We start from the raw sequence: 19,265 nt of genomic DNA, 5'->3' as shown, positions 1-19,265 counted from the left end.
CCTGGTGGTGAGCATCCCCACCCCCGGCCTCCTAGGAGTCCTGGCCAGTGAGCTGAGATTTTTTAAAATCACAGAAGCTTGAGGCTGGAAAGCATTTTGACGGGTCCCCGCGGCCAAAGTTAAATGCCTTTTCTCCCTTGGCGGAGTGGTTGCTCCCCGGCTCGCTGGCTCTGGACGCAGCCCCTTCACCAGCAGCCCCGGGGCTCGCCCTGCAGCCGCTCCCCTGAAGCTGGCCTGCCCCCCCCCGCCCCTCCATCCTCGGGGGACCCCCGGAAGGTGAGGAGGACCAGGCTCCCGGAGGTCAGTGGAAATAGAGCAGCGCCGCGCATTAAGCAAGCTGTGAATGGCCTTAGGGCTGCTCAAGTAGAGCTTGCCCGGGTCTACCCATATTTCGCACAGAGCCTACAAATGCATTTTCTGGAATATTCCAGCTCTGATCTGGCTGGTGCCAGGGGGCAGTGTGATGGTGTCAGACCCTGATGTTGTATTTCCTACTCTGACTACATCGAGATCTGACTTTTTAGCCTGGGGTCAATGGGGATCACCAGTCTTTTTCTGCCCAACACTCCCTTATTGGATATTTGCATTGAAGATTTTAATCCGCGGGTATTTATGGATAGGACTGGTGGTTCAGTGGGGGCAGGCCGACGTGTTCCGTGCCCACGTGGCCTTCACAGCCCTGCAGGGAGGCGAATGGTCCCAACCACGCACATCGGTGTTTGGGTACAATTGTGGGAAGTGGCTTGAGGGAAGGAAGGCAATGCCTGGAAAGTCACAATGGAGCAGGAAAGGCTTTCCGAGGAAGGGATGTTCCCATGGAGCCCTCCAGGGTTACTGCTGTCAGCCAGGAAGGAAAAGGAGTCCCCGGAGAGAGGAAAGCTGTGGAAGAGCCTGGCCCATAGGACGAGCCCAGGAGAGACGGGGCCCACCGGCCCGAGGGAGCCGGAGCACCGGGCCTGGGAGCACGTGGGGATGTGCGCCTTTGCCCTGAAGCAGTGGGAACTCTCTCCAGGCTTTTGGTGCAGGCACACTCGGAATCAGGGGGGCCTTTCTCGAGGGTCACCAGGGAGGTCGTGTGGTCCCGAGTGGGAGGGAAGAGCAACAGGAGGTTGAAGCCCTCATCCAGGTGAGCGTAGGTGAGGCTTTAGTGGGAGGCTTCGGTGCTCATGGGAGATGCCACGGGACACTTGCCAGTCTGCAGATGTGGCCTTGAGCGAGTTAAGCTTTGGCTGAGACAAAGAGAGGAGCTCACAAAGGGAGGGGAGAAAGGCCAGCCCTATCTTGAAGTGGGGGCTCCAAGTTAGATGCTCATGGGGTCCATGCATAAGGATGCCGGGGCCCTCTCCCTGTATGCTTCTGTGTCCTGGTCCTGCTTTCAGTGATTCATGGGGTTCCCTCACCGTGCAGCCATATGAGGTAGCTCTGCCTCCACTCCCATCGTACATATAGAGAAACTGAGGCACATGGATATGAGTCCACCCAGCTCAGGGAGTCTGAGCTCTTCACTCTGCCCCTTCCCCATTTGGGGAAGCGGGGCAAGCTCCTCCCCACCCCCCAAGAGGCCTGTGGTGGCAGCTACTTAGCCCAGCCAGTTGTTGCCATGGGGGGGCTATAGGTCAACAAGACATTTTGAGTTTTTTAGGTCTGGATTCTTATGTAGTCTCCTCTTTTTAAATATTACCAATCCCCTCACAATTTTTCAAAAACACCGTTGGAGTCAAACTGGAGGTGGAATCTTCAGTTTTAAGTCTTTAAGGTGAAGATCAGGAGAGGGCTAGGGCCTGTCACAGGATGCGGAGAAATAGGGGTGGCCAGAGGGGTGGAGTGTCCTAAGCCACATGGGCTGAGAGCAAGGGATATGTCTGCCCAAGGAAACCTCTATTTATGGTTGATTTTTGTCCTTGGATGATTCTTCTCTCATTCTGGGTGGGCATTGTCCTCTTTGTGGACAGTTTTCTGAATGTCCTTCCCTTTCCTTTATGCGGTTCCCCCATTCATTCTGCTTCCCAGGCAGGTGGTGCAGAAGCCTTCAGGGTTCTGGGTCCGGGATCGACACCTGTGGCCTGGGAGCCAGGACCTGTGTCGCAGGTGGATCAGGTGACCCCAGGATCCACCAGGCAGGGGCCCCAGACTGACCACCCCGAGGCACAACCGGGCTCACCTAGCTGGAAGGAGTTGTCAGTGTCTAACATTCAGTGGATTTCACGTGCAAATTTGAATGTGGGGTCTTTCCTGACAGGTGATGATGGGGAGCACTGAGATCGTCCCACATGGCCACAGCGAGCTGCAGTTAGATAGCAGCCCTTTGGGGGGCTCTTTCTCCAGTTAATCACAGCCCCTATCCCCAGCCCCCTGGTCTTCCACTTGGCTTGTTTTACCAACTTCCCTACTTACCTACACTCTCTGGGTAGATGAGTTTGAGATCCTGAAAGAAAACTCAGCAAACCAACCACAGACCTCAGGGCAGGAGGTACAGGTGCAATGAACAAGATGAACGGATTAATGAATGACCAGGCAGATGCCCCATGACAGCCTGCTCCGCCCTGTCCCGTGGTCCTAGAATCACGAGCTCTGTGTCGGGGGCAGAATAGGGATGTGATTTCTGGTTCCTTGCCCTGCTCCAGGACCCCACATTGATTCCTGGATCTGTGTCAGGTCCTGCCCGGCTAAACTTGGAAGGAGAAATTCCTGACAAAAATTAGTCATCCAGAAAGCAGTGGGTACATCTCCCTCCCTTTCCACTAAAGCCATAATTCTGCATCTACCTCATAAAAAGAATAATAAGAGCACCTGGGGCTCCCCGCTTCTGGGGTCTCCCCAGTTCCCTGCAGTCATTTCCCTTCGGACCAGGCTTGGGGTCGGGCTTGAGCTCCACCCCACAGTGGTTTCTGTGCTCAGACTGAAGCGGGGTCTGTGCCTGCACGGTCCCTGGGGAACGATGCCCCGAGGCAGCCCTTGTCTGGGGAGCCTGAGTTTTTCTCTTCCTGCCCATCCTTCACGACATCCCTTAGATGCCTCCTGCAGGCCCAGAGGGAGAGAAGGGTCCTGGTCCCCGGGGGGACGGGAATTCCACTCTTTCCTGGGGACCCCCCAGCTGGGGCCAGGCCACCGATCAGACTTCAGAAGCAGCCATGCTGGCCCCTCCGTGCCACCTCCAAGCTGTGGGGCGGAGGCCTGTTTATTTTGGGTTTGATGAGTAAATCATGTGGAACAAAATCAAAAGCTCTGCTGAAGTCAACACAGATGACATCTGTCACTTCCCCTAATCCCTCGGGCGGGGGGAGAAGGGTTTGGATTAATTAGGCTCTTTAAAACATTTGCCAACAATGACTCAATGCCCTCTCCTTTTAGTGCACTAGCGGGTGAGAATAACACTTTTTCACCCTTGTTTTCATGTTTGAAGGGTCAGGTTTTGAGGTCGAATATCCACTGCAATTCGTTCCTCTTTGAAAATGCACAGGTACTGTAACCACTAATAGTGAGGACACCCGTCGTCGAAATCAAGTGTTCTTGTTTCTTATGAAATGTCTCGGCTGCCATATATCGAGGGGGTCACAGGCATTAAATAAGTGCCTGGGCTGAGTTTCCCTTAATTGACAAGGGAGGCATGTATTTGGGGTGAAAGTCTCTGGGAGGCAGGGATGAATCCTGTGTCATTAAGTGGCACGCTGCTCCCTGTTTATCTGCTTAAACACGGCTGTGTCTTGGGAGGGCATATCACACACTCTTGTCTTCAGAGGCACTTGTGGGACTCTTACCCTTACTCGGGGGTTGGTCATTCTCTCATGACCTTGACTTTGGGACAGACTTGGAACAGGGCAGATCTCATACTTGCAAACCCAAGAGTGAGTGCACCTTAGCCTCCCTGGTTGTCCCATCTGGTCCCTGTCCCCCACCTAGGCCCTTTTCATTATCGCTTTGCTGTCCCTGTAAAACAGTGTCCTCTGCTACCCATTTGACCTGGGGGCCTTGGGTTTTCATCTTATTCCATTTTCCTGGAACTGGCTTGTCCTCATTCAGTCTTCCCGACTGACTCTGTGAAACCAAGCTTCTGTATGCTTCTGTGTTGAATTCTCACTGGAGGGAAACTGAGGCAGGACAGAAAGAGCCTTGAGCTTGTAGCCAAGAGACCTGAACTTGAGAACCAGCTCTCCACGTGCTACCTGTATAATTTGAGAGTCATCTGAAGCTCTGAGCTTCTGTTTGCTCCTATTTAGAGTAAGTACAGTAATATCTTTCTTATAGCGTTGTTGTCAGGATTAAGTTAATATAAAAAAAATGTGTGTAGCTCAATCCCGGCACATGGTGGTGCTTAACAAATGTTAGGCAAAAATCCGTGTCCTGAAAGTTGTACAATTAAGCTATGGAAGAAGTAGAAGGGCTTCCCCTCTGCAATAATAAGAAATTACTGCATAAACCAAAACAGTCATGGAATTGTAGAGGGTATCAAGCTCAGTGAAATAAGTCAGACAGAGAAAGATAAATACCACTTATAATTTCACTAATGTGTGAAATCTGAAAAATAAAACAAATGCACACACAAAACCAGAAACAGACTCATAAATACAGGGAACACACTGGTGGTTGCTGGGGGTGGGGTGTGAAGTAGGTGAAAGGGACAAAGAGGTGCAAACTTCTAGTTATAAAATAAGCAAATCACAGAGATATAAAGCACATGTTAGAGAGTATAGTCAACAAAGTCCTGGTCACACTGTATGGGGGCAGATGGGGACCACGCTTATCCTGGGAGCACTGAGCAATGTACAGACTTGTCCAAGCACTGTGTTGTACACCTAAAACTAACATAACACCGTATGTCAATGATTCTTCAATAATAACAGTTAAAAAAATTCTGGAAAGTCTAAGTCCCTGAAGGACTGGTCCTTTCTAGGTGATCAAAGGCCATTGCTGAGGTCAGGGCAGGCAAGCGGAGGAGGGATCCTGCTCGAGAAGGATAATCTTTTTTTGGAAATGGGAAATTGTATCAGCCCAGTGGGCTCATCTGTTGGAAGTCTAACATAAAGAAGACTCTCAAAAAAAAAAAAAAAGAAAGAAAAGAAAAGCTCTGTCTAGTAATTTTCCATGTGGGAGTGGCAGTAACGTCCAGGGACCCGGGGGGTAATCCAGGGCTGAGGGCATTGACTCACGTGATGGGCCATTCACCCCAGCCTCTCAGCCTTGAGATGTCCCAGCCTGAGGCCTTACTGTTGTGAGGTTGTCCAGTCCCCAGGTATTTAAGCTCAGGGTCTCTCTGACCGAGAGGTCTTCACTCTCCCTCAAACCCTTCAAAAGTAGAAGTGGACTAATCAAAGCTGCAACTAAATTTCCACCTAAATCAACTTCTGAATCTCTCTGATTTCTTCTTTTGCTGCCAGCCAGAGAGAGGACTCGCATGATTAGATTTGGGCTCACCCGGATAAATCAGGATAATCTCCCTATTTTAAGTTCAGCTGATGAGAAACCTTAACAACATCTGCAAAGTCCTTTTTGCCCTGTTATATGATATATTCGTGGAGTAACACCAGGGAGCAACGGTCATGGGGCCCAAATTCTGTCTACTACATTTCCTGTTCTAGAACCAGTAATTAACAGGGAAAATAAAATCCTCTTAAAATTACATACATCCTTTCAGTCTTAATTAGTCAAGTGAGGAGGATAAATAAGCACAATTTTCTTGATCCCTGTTCTCCTGGTGGTTCCTTCCCCACGGACCACCTCTTAGCAAAGGTGAGAGAGGTCCTGAGGCAGAGCCCACTCAGCAAAGTAGAAGGCCTGTGGCTATCCGATCCTTATCTCCTTAGCTCTTGATGATGCCAACAACTACTAGTATTTATTGTGTGTTTATTTTGTGCCAGGCACTGTGCTAAGTACTGTATGCACATCATTCCTTATTTCATCTTCCAACAATCCCATGAGAGTGGCATTTTTAGAAGGCCATTTAAAGGTCACCTGTTGTCACTGGAGCGGGCCTCTGCTGAGCACTGGCCCAATCCCAATAGGTATACAAAGGTCACTTCTTTTCACATGTGGCTGATCCCTGAGGCAAAGGCAACAAAGTGTTCACCCTCCCCCTGCACTTTGGAGATGCTTCGGTGCCCCTGGTGCCAGCCGCTGTCTGCCTGGCTGACCCATCGTTGCACTCACTCTGAGTCAGCAAATTCCTCTTACTGGCCATGCAGGGCACAGGGATCAGTCTAGACCCCCTAGTCAGTGGTTTCCAAACCACTTCGATTTGGATAGGTTTAGAAACCTTTCCAGTCAAGACCTAGAAGCTTTGGCTGGGAGTGGGGGGATAGGAGGGAGAAGCTGATCCTAAGCCCTCACCTCTTGCAGCAGCTCAGAGGGAACTCTCAGCCTGAAAGATGGTGCCTGAGTGGAATAAAGAGATGACCCTAAGGGGCCACTCTTCCCTTAGATCTTTCCCAAGGGCCCCTGGATCTCCTTCAGGAAGGTCTAATTTTTGTTATTAATTTATAACTTCTCTAGTGTTATAACACTAGACATTTTGCTTAAAAAACGATATGAGGCAACTTACAACAACACATTATGGAATACGACAAGATAAAGGATAAAAAGGAAGTGGACATGAGCGGAGAGTAAGGTGAGGCCCCAACATTCCAGGCACTTTCAGAGATGAGCCCAGATTGGGCTCAAAAGTTCTGAAAACACAGGGGTTCTGAGATCACATATGTTTGGGAAACTGCTTGTTTTATCCCAGCTTTAGGGAGGACTTAACATGCACTTCAGAACCTTAGGGGATCCGGGTTTCCTTGTGCTAAAGAATCCAATTAGCTTGCTCTTCATGTCACTCACACTCATATTCACACACACACACACACACACACACACGCACATAGTGCTTGTTTTTCTGATACTGCAATAATGGATGAACTGAATATATTGTTTCAAACCTACTTTCTCAATATTGTATCATAAACATTTTTCTAAGCCATTAAATATTTTTTTCTCACATTCCTTAATAGTTGCATTAATATTCTGAACCATGATAATACAATAATTTATGTCCCTAGTTCCTATTATAATATTTTAGGTTGGGTCTCATTTTTCTAACCCACAAATAGCCCTGGATGAAGAGCTTTAGAGCTAAATCTTTGCAGAAATCTATAATTATAGCCTCAGAATCTATCCTTTCTATTAGCATTTCTGGGTCAAAAGGTATATGGGTTTTAAGGTTCTTGATACATACTGCTATTGTTGAATCTTCACAATAATTTAATCTTATTTTTTAATGTTTTATTTTGAAGTAATTTTACTTTTAAATTTATTTTTATTTATTTATTTATTTATTTATTTATTTATTTATTTATTTATTTATTTACATTTATGAGAGACACAGAGAGGCAGAGACATAGGCAGAGGGAGAAGCAGGCTTCCACAGGGAGCCCAATGTGAGACTCAATCCCTGGACCCGGGATCACGCCCTAAGCCAGAGACAGACGCTCAACCGCTGAGCTACCCAGGCATCCCTATTTTGAAATAACTTTAAAGAAACAAACAAACAAAAAAACCTTGCAAGAATAGTACAAGGAACTTTTTCCCTGAATCATTTGAGAGACTGTCTTAGGCATGTGCCCCACCACCCGCAAGTGCCCGACTGTGTATTTTGTCCAAATAAGGTGAATCTCCCCCATGACTTCACAGCCAGTGAAGTTAGGCAATTAAGGTTCATATAGTGCTGTTCCCTGATTCCCAGAGTCCTTTCACCAGTTGTTCTAATAATGTCCTTTGGAGCAAAATGATTCAACCCAGGCCATGCGGTGCCTTTAGTTGTCCAGTCTCTTTCATTCTGCTTCATTCTGGAACAATTACTTAATCTTTCCTTGACTTTTATGATCTTAATGCTTTTGTAGATTATAAGCTAGTTATTATGTGATACCCCTCAATTTTCGTTTATCTGATGCTTCCTCACAATTAGATTCAGATCATTCATATTTGTCAACGACTATGATGATGTGCTCATCTCATTGCATCCCATCAGGTGCCAAATGATTCTGTTCTATCCTATAACTGGCAACACTGACATTGATGGTTAAGGTGGTGCCTCTGCTATAGGGATTCTCTACTGTGAGGTTTCTTTCTTCACCAGGATGAGGATGATGCCACCACGTTGGTCATTTCTTCCTACACATATTAGCCTTCCTTACCCTACTGGGACTCTAACCTCAGGCTGGGACAGCTGTCACTCTTCTTTCCTCTCATGAGCTCCTATTTGACCAGGCCCCACCTAATGGGCCTGTACAAAGTGGGACTACAAGCTTAGTTCTGATAACCACACCTAAGAAAGGAGCCCAGAAAGAACTTCTGACATCTCATCCATGAAAGGACTGGAAAACACAAAATAAAGTGTTAGAAAACAAATACAGACACTCAGCAATAAAAAGGAACAAAATATAATTAATATATTTTAGTTATAACACTTTAAAAATGGTAGTTTTACCCTGAGAAGATACAGGGGATTCAACATCAAACGATCTATTCCGATCGTTCATCAAGTTTAGAGGCTAAGGAGAAAAGCCATGCGATGATCCTATTTAATGGCAAAAAGAATTTTGGTAAAGTAAAAAAATAGAATCATTTCTAATTTGTATGGTAAACTGTGGATAGACAAATACTCCTTAAGTAATAATGTCTATCCAAAACCCATAGCCAGCACTAATGAGGATACATATGGTATTTCATCTCCAAAATCAGGAACACACTCACATGTCAGGTATTACAGAGGTGGCCCAATTTTGTTCTGGAAACTTGAGAAATTTTACTAAAAAGTGTGAAATAAATGAGATAAACACAGAAAGCAGGGGAACAGTTTATCTGTATGTCATAGCGTCTAGTTGTGGTGCATTAACTCAATATATCTATAAAATTTAACATCTCTACTCTAGTTATGAAACATGAGAAAAAGCTCTATAACAACAAACACTTATGATAACTCAGAAATCGTCTTCCAAACAACACTGGCACATTACAGGAAAACTAGAAAATTAGCTGCAATGACAACGATCACCCTGGATAAGAAGAAATGAGTGGTTTCAACAGTGTCATCAACATTCTTTAAAATTTTTCAGTCAAAGTTTTTGCGGCTGTAATTCTTTTTGAGCATCGATCTTTTACTTGCTCAATATTCACCTGTTTACATGTCAGAGAATATTCTACATTGTATTTTAAAATCAGGCTTGTTGTAGAATAATCTTGAGGCCCTAAAATTTACCTGTAGCTGTGTAACTGCCACCACAACCAATGTGTAGAACATGGGCATCCATGCTAAAAATGTCCCTTATGCTCCTTGGCATCCAATCCTTTTCCCTCTTCCCAGCCTCTGGTAACCACTGATTTGATTTCTGTCCCGGCAGGGTTGCCTCTTCCAGAACATCATATACATTGAATTATGCGGCATGTAACCTGTTCACTTTGCTGCTCTTACTCAGCATCGTGCTTTTGAGATTTACTCATGTTTTGTAGGTATCAGCAGCTCATTCCTTTTTACTGCTGAGTAGCATTCCATCGTGTGGCCGTAACCATGGTTTACCTGCACCTCAGCTCAGGGACATTTGGATTATTTCCAGTTTTTTTTGACAACCCTGTAAAGCTGTTACAGCATTTGTGTAGGTTTTTATGTGAACATGTGTTTTCATTTCTTTTGAGTGACTATTGAGCAGTGGGATTGCTTAGGTTATATGATAAATATGTGCTTAACTTCATTAAAAATAGCATTTGTTTTCTTGTTCTTGGCCCCATGTTATTTTCCTCACCTTGATTAGCTCTTCATAGTGATTTTATTTACCCTTGTTTTTCCTTCCCATTGGGCTCCTGCCATTGAATAAACCCGTCTCTCTCCGTAGTTTTCAACTCTGGTTACTCATCAGAGTCACGTCTACAATGTAAAAACTAGATTACAGATGCCAGGGTCATTTAGTTGGTCTTAGGAGGAAAGGATCTTTCATCTGTATTTGAAAATGCTTCGTGTGTCATTCAGGGTATCAGTCAAGCCTGGGAACTCCTGTCTGAAATATATCATTTAAAATTGTAGATGAAAGAGGGCGGTACAGCGAAAGGAAGTGTAGGAAGGGTAGAGGGCCAGAGTGCACCTGTGCTGCCCCACCACCTTTCGCAGGGGAGAAGAAGTGGGTGCCACATGCGGGTGTGGGCTTGGAGACAGATGTCTAAGTACATTGTTTAATGTTGCAATGGCAGCTGTGGGAATAACCCAAACCAGAAGTTCTTACAGAGGCTGCCTATGAAATGTGGGATGAGGAGGAGGGGGGATACAGGAAGAGATTTCTACTTTTCATTTAACATCTTTCTCTACTATGTGAAATACTTTCTACCATGTTGATGTGTTATTTTTATAATAATATTTTAAGATACGGGTTTAGTTAAAGAGTCAATTGCTGGTATGAAGGGGGTGTTAGAAGGCATATTGACAGTATGTGTGTGTGTGGGGGGGGTGATATTGGTAGGAATAAGGTTCTACCAGAAATGCCAGGGGTGGGTAGAGTCCAGAGTCCAGAGGGGCCAGTTTTACTGATTTGGGAAGTCTCCACAGAGCAGGGAGGATGGATGTGTGTTGTGTTTAGGGGAGGGCTGTGCCTTGTGTGGGAGGATGGGGTAAAGGCTCTGGGTATAGTGGGGTGTGGTCCTCTCAGCTCTTTTCATTCATTGATGGGGGGCATGGATCGATGACCAATGGAGAAGAGGCTGGTGCAGGTCGGGCGGTCAATGTCATGGAGAGAGTGAGTGACGAGTGACACCCTGGGCCATAGAAATAAATAAGGTTGACCAGATGGCTGAATTCCATGATGTCCAGGTCCTTGGCCTAATTATTTCAGAAGCTAATGCTAAAGACAGTAAGACATTAGCCCGTGAATCTTCAAGACCATCCCCCTGCCATCACTGTGTGAAACGTACTGAAGTCCCTTGAAGCCCCGGAGGCCTGTGGGAAAAGCAATTGTGATTTTCTTAAAAGAAGGGTTCAGGTATAGGATTGGGAGGGTAAGCCCTATTTGTCCCCTAAGGATCTCCCCTACCTTCTAGTTCCCAAATGACAAGGTGCCATCACTGGGGTGTTGCCAAGTATCCCTGGCACCCTGGCATCTTACCTCTGTCCTGTGTCTCTGTTGACATCATGTCCCTGGTTCCCTGGCAGGTCTACAGCACCTTGCAAGAACTCAGGCGTGATGTCTCCTTACATTGTGCTCTTGAGTGCTTCACTCACTGCACCCAAGACCCAGCCCTGGTCGCTATTGTGAGACATGGAAACAGGAAGTACTGGGGAAATGGCTAGTCACTGTTTTCTCATGCTTCTAAACGGAACTATGGTTTCAATTGGGAATGGGAAAATAAAGGCTTATTCAACATGACATTTTGTTTTTTCACCTCCAGAGCATTTTCTTCCTTTTTTTTTTTTTTAAAGATTTTATTTATTTATTCATGAGAGACAGAGAAAGAGAGAGCGGCAGAGACCCAGGCAGAGGGAGAAGCAGGCTCCATGCAGGGAGCCCGACGTGGGACTCGATCCTGGGTCTCCAGGATCACGCCCTGGGCTGAAGGCGGCGCTAAACCACTGAGCCACCTGGGCTGCCCTTTTCCTTGTTTTACATGTATTTTAGATGTCGTTAGTATCCAAATATTCAAATATTCAAATATCCAAGTATTCAAGAATACTCGAAAACAGTGAGAAAAATAATGAAAATAGTATAACTATCTGGGTGTTCCACAGAGGAGTTTGTCCTTTCCAGATGTGCTCGTGTGCACACACGGTGAGGCAGAGACGGCATTCCCATGTTCCCGGACACATTTTTAAGATAAAAGCCTTCACTTTCATGAGGAGTAGGTGATGTAAAATTGCTGTGCGTGTTTATCACCGAGTAAGAGAAATGAAAAGCAGCATGTGATTGAATCCCATTTACTAGACACTCTGTGACCGTCGATCTTTGTTGCATCAAAAAATCTAAAACTCCAAAAAATAAAAAATAAAAAATAAAAAAAATCTAAAACTCCATCAATTTTTCTAAATTGGCTTTTGCAAATCGATGAAGCTTTAGAGTAATGTGTTTGTTTACATAGATATTATGTATACGAAATTTTAAGAATTTCTGGGTTTTAATGATTTTGCATAGTTTTTTGTTTTTGTTTGTTTGTTTTTTTTTTTTTTTTTTTTTTTTTTTGGTCTTACTCTGCCTATCCATCCTGTTGGAGGAATTAAGATCTCATCACTTACTGAGCGAGATGACAGTGCAGGCAGTCTGCACAAATTACTAGACTAATGGCAGCCCCAGAGCTTCTCATGTTATTGGAAAACGCGTGTGCACGTTGCATCCCTCTTTAGGACATATGTACTGAGCTACGTGACCGTTGGTGTTTCTCCATAAATTCCAGATGTGGGATTGTATTATCTGTGCTGTCATGTACAGTGAATAACGTGGGCGGACCCTTTGCAGGCCACATATGGTATCCATGTGTAGTGTTCACCTTCTCAGGGGCACGATGACAGCAGTCAGCACTTTGATATGGTTTGGGGCGAGTTTTTTCCTTAACCACATAAGCTTCCCATTTGCCTTCTCTGACCTGAAGCAGCAGATTTGGGGCACAGTAGGCTGTTACCTGGACCTGCCTTCCCCAGTACAATTCCTTTTCATTTCTTCTTTTAACTTTAAAAAAATATATTATTTTTTTGTGGGGGGGGAGAGAGAGAATGAGTAAGCAAGCGAGCAATGGGTAGAGAAGAGGGAGAGAGAGAAGCTCCAGCAGACTCCCCTGCTGAGTGCAGAGCCCAACCCAGGGCTCGATCCCAGGACCCCAAGATCATGACCTGAGCTGAAATCAAATCAGATGCTTAACAGACTGAGCCACCCAGGTGCCCCTCCCAGTACGATTTCTGTGTCCCTGGATGTCAGACGGTCAGCTGCGTGTGGCGACCGCCCTGCCCAAATCAGAGACCTGGCCTTCGTGGTTGCGATGTAGCAGCCGAGGAACTGGAGCTGTGGCGTGTCTACACATCCACTGGGGGGTGGTGGCGGTGACTAGTGTGGGTGATGGTTAGCATGGGTCAGAGCAGCCCCCCTTGCCCACACAACCCTCAATCTGTCCCAGACCTGTGTCGGTGTGCCTCCAGGTGCGCCCTCACAGGTGCACTCCCGGCCAACCCTTTGGCCTCTGTTTCATTCTCTGCTTCTCCAGTTCCCTCTACAATGAGGCTTAGAAAGGCACGAGAAAATGCCTGTTCCCACTGCCCGGGTTGGGTCGGTGTCTCTGTTCCCAGAGTCACCTTGAGCAAATTCTGTGTGGTGTGGCCCACTGTTGCCCACCCTCCCACTCCCCACCCCCCACTGGCACCTTTGTGCCACCCCTGCCACGAGAGCCCCCGGGGAGTGGAGGCTGGCTGCATCCCATGCCCTCAAGTCCTCACGGACTTGTCACCCATATCAAGCGAGTTCATGCACCCAGGTATTAGTGGAGATGTCTCAGGGTGACGGGTTTATGCTTGCTTCTTATTCTCTCTTGCTCTCCCTCTTCACTCTTCTAAAATTGCCAGTCCCTGCTTTTTGTTTGTAATTTTTAAGAGATGAGAGCTCGGGCTTCCTGGCCAGCTTGGCCTGGGATGAGCTCCTTGCACCTGGCCGTAGGGTCTAGATACCAGACCCTACGAGGGCTAATCAAGGGCCAACCCCATGTGTGGACTCTCTCTGCATCTGCAGCCCCCCAAAGGCACCCTGAAAAGCTTCCTCCTGGAGAAGTGTGCTTGTGGGTGTGCACACCTGTACCTGCTGATGTGTGGTTGAAGCCTCAAGTTGAGAAGACCAGGTGGGAAAGACCCTCCTCCTACTGTTTTCTCTCCAGGAAAACACCTGATATTTCCAGGTATTTGGGAGCCGGCTGCAGGACAAACAGCAAAACTGCAGACTCCCCCACCCCCGCCGGCCTCCTGGGGACTTACTGCCGGGAAGTAACATGCGGTTGGCGGTTGGTTGCATGTCCAGCTGAGAGCACCTAGAGGTGATGACGGCCCAGCTGGCGCTAAATGTTTGCTCTTCCTGGCTTGGGAGGTGCAGATGCCGCTGCCCGAGCCCTTACCACAGCTTGATTGTGCCAGTGAGTACACAATCGCTGATTCTGTGAGCGTGACTGCAGACACCAGCCCTGGTCTCTGCTAAAGCACTTTTCAAACTTCCTGAGGAGCCTTTACTCCCCTGCGACCGGTGTCATTTGATCCCGCCAGGCCCAGTTTTGCGCCCCTAATCCCTCTGGTTTACAGGGAGTTTAATCTCTGTCTTACTTAGCCTTTAGCTGGACAAATGCCCCCACTCTGGGTCCCGCCATGGGACACACATCAGTTAGGCCCGCGACGGGGGTTTTAAATGTGTCTATCTCTTGAAAGAATAGACCGTTTTCAAAGCTTTAAACTTTTCCCCATAAACAATCTAGAAAGGGCATCAGAGGCGGGAGAGATAGGGGACCACCCCGGTACAGCAGAAACCACGTTTCCAAATGGAAAGGGAGGCGTTTTCTCCCTGCGGTGTGCGCCTAGGAAAAGACCCAGACCACTTTTATAATGGTCTCGTACTTAAGAAAGCGAGAGAAATTTGATCCCGATGGCTCCCAGATTAATATTCAGACTTCCTGCTCTTGAGTACTCTGTCCCGGCTTGGGGACAGCGGGGGCTGTGTGTGCTTGGGGCCGCGTAGAGGGGCCGGGGGCCCCCAGAGAAGGCAGTCCTCAAACCCCGCCGAGGAGCCTGGGGTGATTCTGGCAGAGGACAAGGAACTTCTTGTTTGTTGGTCCAAAAGCAAAGCTGTTTTTACGTGGGGGACTTGAGCTGAACTCAACCCATCAAGGTTTTTTTAAAAAATGGTGGTAAAAAAAATTGTGGTAAAATATACGTGATGTTTTACCATCGTCACCATTCTACGTGTACAGCTCAGGTAAGTGCATTCTGGGGTCGTGCGGCCATCAGCACCGATGTCTCCAGGGACATGGTCCCCAAATGAAACTTTGCACCCATTCAGCCCTACCTATACCCCCCCCCCCCACTCCCCCGCCTCCTGCCCCGGCGCCCACCGTTCCTCTCTGTCTCAGGGACGTGACTGCTCTAGGGACCTCACATAAAGGGAGTCACACCGTATTTGTCCTTTGCGACAGGCTTACTTCACCCGGCATGGTGTGTTCAAGGTGCACACCTGTAGTTGCAGGTGTCAGAAGTTCCCACCTTTGTAAAGGCTGGATAATACTCCACTGTATGGACGCACCACATCTCATTTATCGGTTCATCCACGAACGGACATTTGGGTCGTTCCCACCATCGGCTGCCGTGAACAATGCGGCGGTGAACACGGGTGTGCAAGCATCCGTTTGAGTTCTTGCTTGCATTCCTTTGGAGGATACACCCCGAAGTGGAATTGCTGGATCGTATGGTAATTCTATGCTAAAATTTTGGAGGGACTGCCATGCTGGCTGCATCGTCCTACATTCCTCCCAACAGTACGTAAATGCTCCAGTTCTTGCACATCCTTGCCTACACTTGCTAGTTCTGCGTGTGCTTTTTAAAAATAATAGCTATCCTAGTGGGCGTGGAGTGGTGTCTCACTGTGGTTTTGATCTTTCTTTCCCTAATTAGTGATTTTGAGCATCTTTTTACATGCTTGTTGGCCTTTGCGTGTCGTGTGTGTCTGTGTGTGAGTGTGTGTAAGTCCTCTCTCTGCGTGTTTCTGAATTGGGGTGTTGTGTGTGGCGGCTGATGACTGTGGGAGGTCTCTGTGTGTTCTGGATGTCCATCCCTTATCAGATAGGTGGTTTGCAAATATTTCTTCCCATTCTGTTGGTTGCTTTTCTGTCCGCTCCTACTACCCTTCTAGGATGAACCTGCCAGGTGCTAGCTGGCATTGGCAGCACCCCGCCCATCTCTGTGTGGGACACAAGGGGATGGGATAGAAGGGATCAGTGGCCTGGCTCCCTGGCCATTGTGGGGTGGGGAGGCTCACAGATTTCAGGATAAGGCCTCTCAGGACATAAAGGGAAGCTGGTAGAGAAATTCTGACATTATTTTTAATAATCATGTGTTCGTGGGCTGCCCCCCTCGGTAGCTGGGGAGGCAGGGGCCCACCCTTGGCATCTTGGAAGCCTGGTGCCCACCGCTGGGTGCCTCTCCCAGCTCTGCCCAGGGAACGAACCCGTGAGGCACAGTGTCACGTGACCTAATGAGCACAGCAGAGGCCGTCTGCGGGCCTGTCGATCCGTGACCTTGTGGCGGTGCCTGAGCCAGCCGTTAACCCCACGTCCTGGCTGCAGCCGGCCCTCTGCGGCTAGTCAGTACTCACACAGAAATTAGAAACCATGAAGGTCACGGGTTACACATGAAAGCATCCCTATCTGCGGGGGAAACCTGAATCGTTTCATTAAGTAATGCCTTCCAGACATCTCCTGCCCCCTGTGCCTCCCAGAATTTTAGACCTCAACGCTTGAGGTTAACCTACGGCCCACCCCATCCCGGCCCCGGGCCTCAATCCTCTGCGGCAGTGGACACAAAGTTGAGCCCTGGCTGTCCCGTCTGCCCTGCCGCCCTCCTCTGAGATTCAGGGCACCTTCTCTCTCCCCTTCGGATGGTCCAGCTCCCTGGACAGGCTCAGAGCTGGCATGTGTGAGATGAGCATCTTGAATCCAGAACGTCCCACTCCTCCTTTGCCTCCGCCGGGGCGGGGGTCCGCTGACAATACAGAAACGCTGAGATTCTTCTATGTTAACGCAGAAGCTTTTCCCTCTGTGCTGCACCGTGTCGGGGAAGAGTGGGTTTGTCCCGTATCTCTCTGGCTGACATAGGAACAGGGCACACGATCCCAAACAGGCAGGGCTCATGCATGGGGTGTGATCGTCACCCCTTTCCCCAGAGCACTTCGGAAATGACTTGTGCCTGCCTTTAGAGGCAAATGACCAGAGCTAGGCCACCAACCCCCAGGAAGGGAGGGAGCCCAGCCCTCTGCCAGAGGGTGTCTTCCCAGTGGAAGCCAAAGTCCCAGCTCTGCACCCAGGCCCTGCAGGCCACCCCCCATGAACATGTCTGTCCTTCCATCTGGATGGGGCCCTGGGCCTTCTCCCTGCACCACCCAAGGGCCTCCTCTACAAAACACTGCCTCCCCCCCAAAAGAGTGTTCTCCCGCTACTCTGTAGCGTGAGAAATGATTGTGGTTTTACAGTCATTTTTCATCCCAGATGAGCAGATGCTGGCTGTGCTGTAAAGGAAAGAGGCAGAGGAGCAGTTTTCTGGGGAGGAAGGGCTTTGGCCTGGCCTCAGAGGATCAGGCAGGGCCAAAAGGAGGGTGTGGTCAGCAAATAGTGTGTTCAGGGGGGCAAAAGGGGGAAGGGGAGGTCATGAGAGCTAAGGCGGGAGGAGCACAAAATGGGGATATTAGGGAGGAGTCTGAAATTTAGAATTTGTCCTGTGGCTAAAGAAACATTCCTGCAGGAGTGACTTGGGGGGTGGGTGCTTGAACCATGAAAGGCTGAGGAGCAGATCAGAAAGAGGTGGCAGCTGGCCGCCCAGAAGTCCAGCCTGAGGGCTTAGGCGGTTGGGGAAGCATTTGTGTCAGTGTGACTTGACGATGTCCTTTCCAGGGGTCCAGGGCACCATAAGAGCGGGGGTCCTACTTGTCCTGGTGTCGCCCACACTGAGCCCATGATAAGGGCCTAGACCCAGGTTGGGGTGGTGGGGATAGGGAATGGGGGGAGCAGCAGGGGAAGAATCTTTGGGCTGATTTGGGAGCAGGAATGGGCAGAGGTGAGCCCAGGCAGATGGGTTCTGACCCCCCTGACACTCACTCCTGGGAGAACTGAAAGCAGACAGGGAGGTACCAGGTACTTTAGGATGGAAATTCCCTCAGGGGACACCCAGGGGTCAGCTGCATCTAAGGTGGATTAATGATTACCATCAGGTGTCTGCACTGAGCTAACTGGGGATTCTTGTGGGGTACAAAGCATCTTCCCTTTGGGCAGCTGCGGCCCTTAAATAGGGGTGAGGAGAAGCTATCCTCCCCTTACCGGCTTGTGCTCTGGGCCCTGGACAAGTAGGAGCTGAAAAGATGGAGCAAGACAGATGCCCCTTGGTTGGAGGAGACAAACCCTGTGCTCCTGGGCATCTGACCCCCAGGTGTGGCCCGGGCATGCTGAGCTGGATCGGGTGTGACAGGATGAGTCTGCACTGGGGCAGGTCTGTGCAAAGAGGAGGAATGCAGGAAATGCTTGCTGCACCTGGTTTGGAAAGAATTCCTGTCCTTGTCCAGAAGTGCCCCGCCTGGCTGGGGGCTGCCGGGGGGCCTGTGACAGGGGCAAGCCAGCGGCCTCTGCTCCCCCCGGGGCGGGACGGCTCCCCGCTCCCAGGCCGACCCTAACACGCGTGCTTGGAAGAGCAAGGTAGACGGAACCCGTGATGTACGTGTAGGAGAGAAACGTGTGGGAGGCCCTTCCCTCGCTGTTGCTCCCTCGCTGTTGCTCCCAGCAGCCGGGGTGCCCGACGGAGCCAGCGGAGAGTCCTTCTGCGCTTTATGTCGGAGGCTCTGCGCGCCTCTCTCAGCATCCGTACACTCGCGGGCTTTGCTCTGGGTGGAAACATCTTCCCGGAGAAAGGTGGGGAGCCCCTGAGCCCAGCATCTGTGTCTTGCTGCATCAAAGGGGATTTGCCCCTAACTCCGCGTCAGGGACATCACTCTGGTCACTTCCCCGGGTTATCGTCCCCACTATCGTCACCATCCCCGTGACTTCCTATACAGTATATTTATTTCCCGGATTAGAGGTTCTGCGAGCATGCTGCTAAGAGTCAGAGGCTGATCTGGCCACAGGTTACCCATTTATCTTTTCTCTTTTTCCCACCCAAACCCCACGCATGGGTGCACAGATCCGGTGCCGTTTGGTTGGTGATTGTGGAGCCCCGTGTCCTGGAGCTGCCCCCACGTGCGGCCTTTTCAACTGCGCTGGCTCTGGACGGCGTTTCTGCTCAGGTTTTGCCAGAATGGCCACCTCCCATGTATCTTTAAGATTCTTTCGGGTGGCTCTTCCTTTCTGGAGGCTCCGTCCTGCTGCTGATCCTGTCTGTCTGTCCAGGACTGTCCAGTGTCTGATGACACTTCCGCCCGGCACCCCGTGCTCCTGCGCCGTGTCCCAGCGCTGCTGTAACAAAGTGCTCTAAGACATCAGAAACAGCCTTCACGGCTCTGCAGGCCACACGTCCCAAATCAAGGCCATGGCAGGGCCGGGCTCCCGCT

General features: G+C 49.1%; 1 long non-coding RNA gene across 1 annotated transcript in view; it reads left to right on the top strand.

Annotated features, from left to right (window-relative positions):
* The first annotated feature begins 242 nt into the window (after window positions 1-242).
* LOC121496589 overlaps window positions 243-19,265 on the top strand; it is a 31,234-nt gene continuing 12,211 nt past the window's right edge. The window contains exon 1 of the long non-coding RNA XR_005989278.1: window positions 243-300. This is a non-coding gene — a long non-coding RNA (uncharacterized LOC121496589). The remainder of the gene's footprint in view (window positions 301-19,265) is intronic.

Source organism: Vulpes lagopus, chromosome 8, assembly GCF_018345385.1.
Source record: "Vulpes lagopus strain Blue_001 chromosome 8, ASM1834538v1, whole genome shotgun sequence".
Taxonomy (NCBI): domain Eukaryota; kingdom Metazoa; phylum Chordata; class Mammalia; order Carnivora; family Canidae; genus Vulpes; species Vulpes lagopus.
Note: the sequence above shows the minus strand (reverse complement) of the source record. Positions and strands in the feature narration are given on the sequence as shown.